We start from the raw sequence: 7,566 nt of genomic DNA on the forward strand, positions 1-7,566 counted from the left end.
GCAGACTCTCCAGCTGTTCTGGACTCTGGTAGGTATCATTTCATTCTTCTCATTCCTGACCACTGTAAGTCCAGATTTCTTTGGGACCACTTGCACAGGGCTAACCCAAGTGCTATCAGAGATTGGGTATATGATCCCAGCTTGAAGCAACTTGGTGACCTCCTTCTTCACCACATCTAGGATGATGGGATTCACCCTCCTTTGAGGTTGTCTCACCGGTTTATCATCTTCTTCCAACAAAATTCTATGCATGCACATGGAGGGACTAATTCCTGGTATATCAGCAAGTGTCCACCCAATGGCTCTTTTGTGCTTTTTGATCACTTCTAGCAACTTCTCCTCTTGATCACTATCAAGCTTGGTGGAGATGATAACTGGGAGCTTTTCATTTGGTTCCAAATAGACATATTTCAAATGCTCCGGTAGAGGCTTTAACTCCAATGTGGGAGGTTGCTCTATAGAGGGAAGTGATTTAGCATTTTCATTTGACAAAATTTCTGCAACATTCAAATCAAAGGGGTTAGATTCAACTGTATTTGCTAAATCCAATACTTCGCATTCCACCCCTATGGAATTATCAACTTCATCAACACTAAAACTTTTAGAACTTTCATTCAAATAATCAGAATTTTCAGCACAAGTATCATACAAAGAATTTTCATATGATTCACAAACAAAAGCATCTACATAATGGGAAAAATTAAGAAAAGAGTTTCTCAAAATTTCGGTCCAGATCTCATCCACTAATGCATCAAATACGTCAATATGGAAGACAGAATGTTCTTCAATCGGATGTTTCATGGCATCCAATATGTTGAAGCGCACGATGTTATCCCCAAATTCCATGGTGAGTGAACCGGCATGTACATCAATCTTCGTTCTTGCAGTCTTCAAGAACGGTCTTCCCAAAATGATCGGTGCAGAATTTTTGAGTGACTCTTCTTCTTGCATGTCGAGGATGTAGAAGTCAGCTGGGAATATGAGGTCATTTACCTTCACTAACACATCTTCGACAAGTCCGGCTGGATGTGTTGTGCTTCTATTGGCCAACTGAATTACTACACCTGTGGGCTGCAAGGGACCAAGAGATAGAGAAGAAAAAATAGACAATGGCATAACATTAATGGATGCTCCTAGATCTAACATTGCATTCTCTATCCTATTATTACCAATGATGCATGGAATAGTAAATGTCCCTGGGTCTTTACACTTCTCAGGCATTGTGGTTCTTTGTTTCTCAAAAAGTGCAGAAACATTCCTACCCATGTTGACTCTCTCATTACCCTTCAGACGCCTTCTATGTGTACATAAATCTTTCAAGAACTTGGTGTACTTGGGTATTTGTTTAATTGCTTCTAGCAAGGGTATGTTTACCTCAACCTTTCTGAAAGTGTCCAAGATTTCTTTGTCACTCTCCTCAGCTTTCTTACTTGGTTTGGCAATCATAACCCTTTGAGGGAAAGGTGGTGGAATTGCCCTTTCAACTTTTTCTACCACTTCTTGAGTGGTGGGTGCATTTTCTTCCTTCCTTTCATCAACCAAGGGGCGTGGGATCTCCTTCTCCCTAGGCATTTCAGGCTCTTGCATTACCTTACCAGACCGCAGAGTAATTGCACTGACATTCTTTGGGTTTGTGACTGTCTGTGCTGGGAGGTTGCCTGAACCTTGGGACTGAATTTGATTTATAGAGGAAGCCAACTGTCCCATCTGGTTCTCAATTGTTCTGATACTGGCCTCTGTTCGCTGTTGAAAATTAATGTTGCTCATGGCCATTTGCTTCACAAGCTCCTCCAATGATGGCTCATTCTTCTGCAAGAAGAGGCTTGGGATGAGGATGCTTGCTGCTGTTGGTGAGGTTGTTGCCCATGTTGTTGATCATTCCATTAGCGTGGTTGATGTGGCCTACCTTGACCAGCTTGGTAATTGTTGCTTTGCTGATTTTGCTGGTTGGAATTTCCTCCCTACCTCAAGTTTGGATGATTTCTCCAGCCCAGGTTATACCGGTTTGAAGAAAGATCTCAGTTTGGTTGTTGCTGCTGCTGCTGAAAAGGAAATTTGTTAGTGTAAATATTTGCAGCATAGGCTTGGGGGTTACCTTCAGGAGTATCTGACTCCGACAATGTGGGGCAGCTGTCTGTATAATGATCTGCAGCTGAGCATATTCCACAAAGTGTAGCTGGAACTGGTGGTGGAGGTGTTGCAGCAACAGCACTCTTTTGCATTGCAGCTAATTGCTTTACCATGGAGGCTAGCTCATCAATCTTGTGCTCCAACTTGTTTGGTTCTGTAGCTTGAACTTCATGCACACCTCTAGTAACACAAGAATTCTGTCTAGTTGCAAATTGCTGGGAGTTGTAGCCATGTTTTCTATCAAGTTCCTGGCTGCCACAGGGGTCTTATCTACCAAAGCTCCTCCACTCGCTGCATCGATCATACTCCTATCCATTGGGTGTAATCCCTCATAGAAGTACTGGATCAGCAATTGATCGCTAATTTGGTGGTAGGGGCAGCTGGCACATAGTCTTTTAAACCTCTCCCAGTATTCATAGAGAGTTTCTCTTTCTAGCTGCCTAATTCCACAAATCTCCTTTCTTATGGATGCAGCTCGGGAGGCCGGAAAGAACTTCTTTAGAAAGAGTCTTTTGAGGTTGTCCCAACTTGTTATTGATCCCGGTGGAAGGTAGTACAACCAGTCCTTTGCAGTGTCCATTAATGAGAAAGGGAAGGCCTTCAATTTGACATGCTCCTCTGGGACACCTTGAGGTCGCATGGTGGAACACACAATATGAAACTCCTTCAAGTGTTTGTGAGGGTCTTCACCTGCAAAACCATGGAATTTAGGTAGAAGGTGAATTAATCCAGTTTTCAAAACAAAAGGAGCGTCGACATCTGGATATTGGATGCATAATGTTTGGTATGTGACATCCGGTGCAGCTAGCTCCTTAAGAGTCCTCTCGTCACTTGCCATTGCTCCAAAACTAGAGTTAAGTGAAAATGGAGAAGAGTAAACAGAATTTGGTGTCACAGATTGCAAAGATGCAGTAGGTGATGATAATGATTCAGAGTGTTCAGAGTGATCCCTAAGTGTCCTAAGGTTCCTATAAAAAGTCCTATCAATCTCCTGGTCTAATGGATACAAATCTCCAAGGTTTGATCGGGTCATGCACTAGATATCAACTAACTAAATTGAAAGCAAATTGAGCAAATGAAATAACAAGAACAATTTAAAATTTCTCTGCAGAATTATGCAGCAAAAAGTGCAGAAAAACAGAGAAATATACAGCAAAATGAGTGCAGAAAATTGAAAGTGAGTGATTGAAAATTTTTAGCACTTGAATGAAAGAAATGATGCAGAATATCTTGCAATAACAATGCAGAAACAGACTACTAAATTCGTATGACTTTCAACACAACACAAAAACTCAAAATGAAACAAATACACTAACATGCAAGACACAAAAACAGAGTACCAAGCATGTTCAACATAAGTTTAGCACCAAAAACTCCCCGGCAACGGCGCCAATTTGATGAAACGAATTTTAGCTATTTGTCATGCAAAAGATTGTCGTTAATCCTCATCAAATATGCAAAGAAATGAATGCAGTACTAGGGTGTTATCCTAGGTTGTCTCCAAGGAATTTTTGGTTGGGGACATACATCGAACAAGTGTAAACATGTATTTTAAAGCAAGTAAATTGGGGGGAGGTTTGTCAATTTCTGGATTTTAATCAAGAACGAAATGTAAATTTAATGAAATTCAATCAATTAAAATGAGTAATCCCTAGTCAAGCAATGAGTTCCATCATTATTCTTTCAAATGATTCAATAATCCCCTTTCTTCTCCTTGAATTAAGTTAATCTAACAAGCGAAGACTAACTTTAACATCCCAATTAAAATTAAGCATCTTAATGGGCTCCAATCTCTATCCCTAAGATTAAGCAACCTCAAGGATTAATCAAAATTAAGCAATTTTGATTTAGAATTTTGTTAGGTAAATTAGGGTTCATTAAGCAATGTTCCCTTCATGCAAATTCCATTTCATTCAGAGATTGGGGTTAATAAATTCAAGGAAAGAAAGATTTGTATTCCAATTAACCCCAAGAATTCAAGATTCATGAGCATTGACTAGGAATTACAAGAAAGTTTAGCCCTCCATATGGATGGGCTTCACAAATGAGAGAAAGAAATGCAAGAACGTAAACACCATTAATGTAAATTCAACAAAAATAAAAAGAGAAATAGGAAATTAAAACCTATAGAGGACCCTTGGCTGTCACCCAAGACTCCAATGTCGTAAGAAATTATCCCAATTTGGCAAGGAAAAATTGTGTAAAGTGTCAAAAGTCCCGTACCCTAATTCCTAAAATCTATTTATAGTGGATGACATGTCACCAAAGTGTCCACTTTTGCCTTTGAAAGTGTCCACTTTGGGCCTTGAAAGTGTCCACGCGCAGGATGGAAGGGTTGCCACTTCTCTGGAGTTGCCACTATTTGTGCTGAAAGTGGCTACTTTGGTGCGCGTGGCTACTATAATAGCCAATAGTGGCCACGCGCAGGAATGCTTCAAAATTAGCGTCCTGGAGCTTCTGGAGTTGCCACTATTTGTGCTGAAAGTGGCTACTTTGGTGCGCGTGGCTACTATGAGAGCCAATAGTGTCCACGCGCAGAAATGCTTCAAAATTGGCGTCCCTGGAGCTTCTGGAGTTGCCACTTTTGGGCTTGATAGTAGCTACTTTGGAACCTTTAATGCCCAGACTTGTTGTAGTTGCCACTTTTGCTCCTAAAAGTGGCTACTTTGGGGGCAACTTTCATCCAAGGGCCAAGATTTCTCAAAATTAACTTGAGGACTCTGCAAAATTATTAAAATAATTAAAATTGCAATCTATATCTATGTAATTAAATGCAAATTAACCAAAAATTAATAAACCTATGATATTTACTCAAAATGTGATTTCTATATTATTTGCACTATCTAAGTCCATTTTTTCTATTAAGGAGCACCAAAAAGGCAAGTAAAAATATAATAAAGAGTGAATTCATCACAACCCCAAACTTAAACTTTTGCTTGTCCTCAAGCAAATCAAAATTCAAACAATTCAAATGAAGAGGGTTGAATTTGTCCAAAGAAAATTTTAGAAATTTTCATTTCAACTTCATGCTTTAATTAGCAATTCCAACATCTTCACAACCATAGACTCATTCAACAGAGGAATCATATTCATGTCAAATATTCCATGCAAAGTCCCACTAAATTGAAACAAAATAATCAAGCAAGGTTTCATGTGACTCTCATAATGCAAAGAAACTATCCATCTCACAAGGTGGTGTTTCACTCATCACTCAACAACATTTCAGGCTAAGTGTTTTCCCTCAATCCATGCATTTAGCCTCACCCTACCATAGGCTTGCCCATATTCTCGATCTCCCTTGCCTAGATACAACGAACCACCTATCATGAGGGCTTTGTTGGTCACAAATGGGGTTAGGATAGGCTCAAATTTTAACCAAGGAGGGTGACAAGATCAAGTGGGTACTCAAGAGGAGGGAGTTCTTTTGAGTGATTTAGTGCAACAACTAGAGTGGAATGCCTTAAATGATGTAGCTTAAGAGGTTGAAGCATTCTTTCACCACATTAATTTTTTTTTTTTTTTATTTGCCTTATATGGAGATCCTTTTTCAACTCAAATGCCTTGCTATATTTTTCTTTCTTTCTTTTCTCCTTTTTCATTCATTCATATTTTTGCGACAATTTGAGTTTAATCAAAGATGAATTTTTTAAACTAAGCTTGGGGTGGCTTCTTGTTTTGCATTGCTTAATGACAAGCAAAGTTCTAAGTTTGGGGTGGGCAGCAACAAAGCTCTAAGTTATTTGAAAAAAAAATGAAAAGCAAAATGTTAAAAAGTGTGAAAAACATAAAAGAATTGAAAAAAAAAATTCTCTGTATAATTGATGCAATGATAGTTCTTTAAATGCTGCAAAAATTCTGTAAATTTTGTGCATATTTGGATGAATGAGAAAGATGAGGTAACCTCAATTTAAGTTTTGAACATTCATCTACTTGAATTGCATCTTTTCTGTTTGGAAGTAACCACATTGTTTCCCTAATTGATTGAACACCTACCTGTCCTTTAACCTCAATTTCACCTGAAAAAGTCCTCTTGATATGTGACTTGTTGTATATTTGCAGAGGAGATTGAGAATATTTGTAAGCCTATGGTAGAGTGTGGTAAAAATGATGATTTTGAGAGAAAACATTAAGCCTAAACACTGCTGAGTGATGAGGGAAACACTACTTGTGAGCTGTGAATCATGTTTTCAATTTTGCTCACATGAAACTTTGCTAAATTACTTGAACTCAGATGACAAGTTTTTTTTTGGTTGTGTGATTAATCAGTGTGATTGTCATGATTGAAATGATTAATAACTTGATGAGAAATGGAGAAATCAGAAAACATAGAACTGGAAAATAGAAAAGTTTTGAAAAAAGTCAGTTTTGTTGCTTAATTTCAATTAATGGATGAATTTTTTCCCATTTAATGATTTGATTCGCTTGAGGACAAGAAAAATTCTAAGTTTCGGTGGTGATAAATCCACATTTTACCATAATTTTTAGTATAATTTTGTTAATAAATAAGTAGTAAAGTGCTAAGCAAACTTGAAAATATTATAATATTGCATTAATATTCATAATTGTGTAAATAGTTTTTATTTTAAGATTTTGAGTCCAATTCTGAACAATTTGACTTAAAAGTGGCTTAATCCTTGTGCAGAAGCTTGAGTTGAGAATTTGAGTTGAAGATTGAAGTGAAGAAAGTAGAGGAATTAAGCTTAGAAGATGAAGAATCAAGGTTATATAAAGGGCGTAATCACTCTGAGTACATAGAGTGAACACTTTGAAGAAGGAAATTCATGAAGATCAAGAAAGTAGCTACTTCAAGTGTTCAAAGTAGCTACGCAATTAAGCGCGTAGCCACTTCAAGTGCCCAGAGTAGCTACGCAGAGCGCGTAGCCACTTCAAGTGCCCAGAGTAGCTACGCAGAGCGCGTAGCCACTTCAAGTGCTTAGAGTAGCTACACAAAAATAACAGAATTTTAAATATCACTTCTAAGTGTCAACTTTGGATGATTGGAGTTCTTAAATCAGTTTTAGAAGCTTCTAGAAGACCTTTGATGTTAGATTCTCAGAGATTGATATATAGAAAGGAAAAAGACGGGAAAAACCATATAAATAGAAGTTAGAGGTTCAGAAAATGGGACTTTGGTTCATTTTTGTTATTTTTCACTTTGTAACTGTTTTAACTTCCAAAGGGAGTCAGAGAGATAGATTGGGAGCGACTTTCAAGCTTCATTCTAGAGGAATCAGAATGAAGATTGGTCATTGAAGATGTTCTTCTTCTTGTCTTCTTCTTCTCTTACTTCTCCTTTCTCCATTATAATGTTGTTCTAAACCTTTTTGGTTAGAGATCTATGGATCCAGATTTGATGTTGTGATGTAATTGTGAATTAAATCTTGAGATTTTAATTGAATTGAGTAGTGATTCTGTTCTTAATGCAATTATAAACTA

At 37.8% G+C, this 7,566-nt stretch overlaps 1 pseudogene; it reads right to left on the reverse strand.

Moving 5' to 3' along the window:
• Positions 1 to 762: 762 nt before the first annotated feature.
• LOC113863965 lies at positions 763 to 2,863 on the reverse strand (annotated as a pseudogene).
• Positions 2,864 to 7,566: the final 4,703 nt, after the last annotated feature.

This window comes from Abrus precatorius, unplaced genomic scaffold, assembly GCF_003935025.1.
Source record: "Abrus precatorius isolate BTA unplaced genomic scaffold, Abrus_2018 Scaffold3, whole genome shotgun sequence".
Lineage (NCBI taxonomy): Eukaryota > Viridiplantae > Streptophyta > Magnoliopsida > Fabales > Fabaceae > Abrus > Abrus precatorius.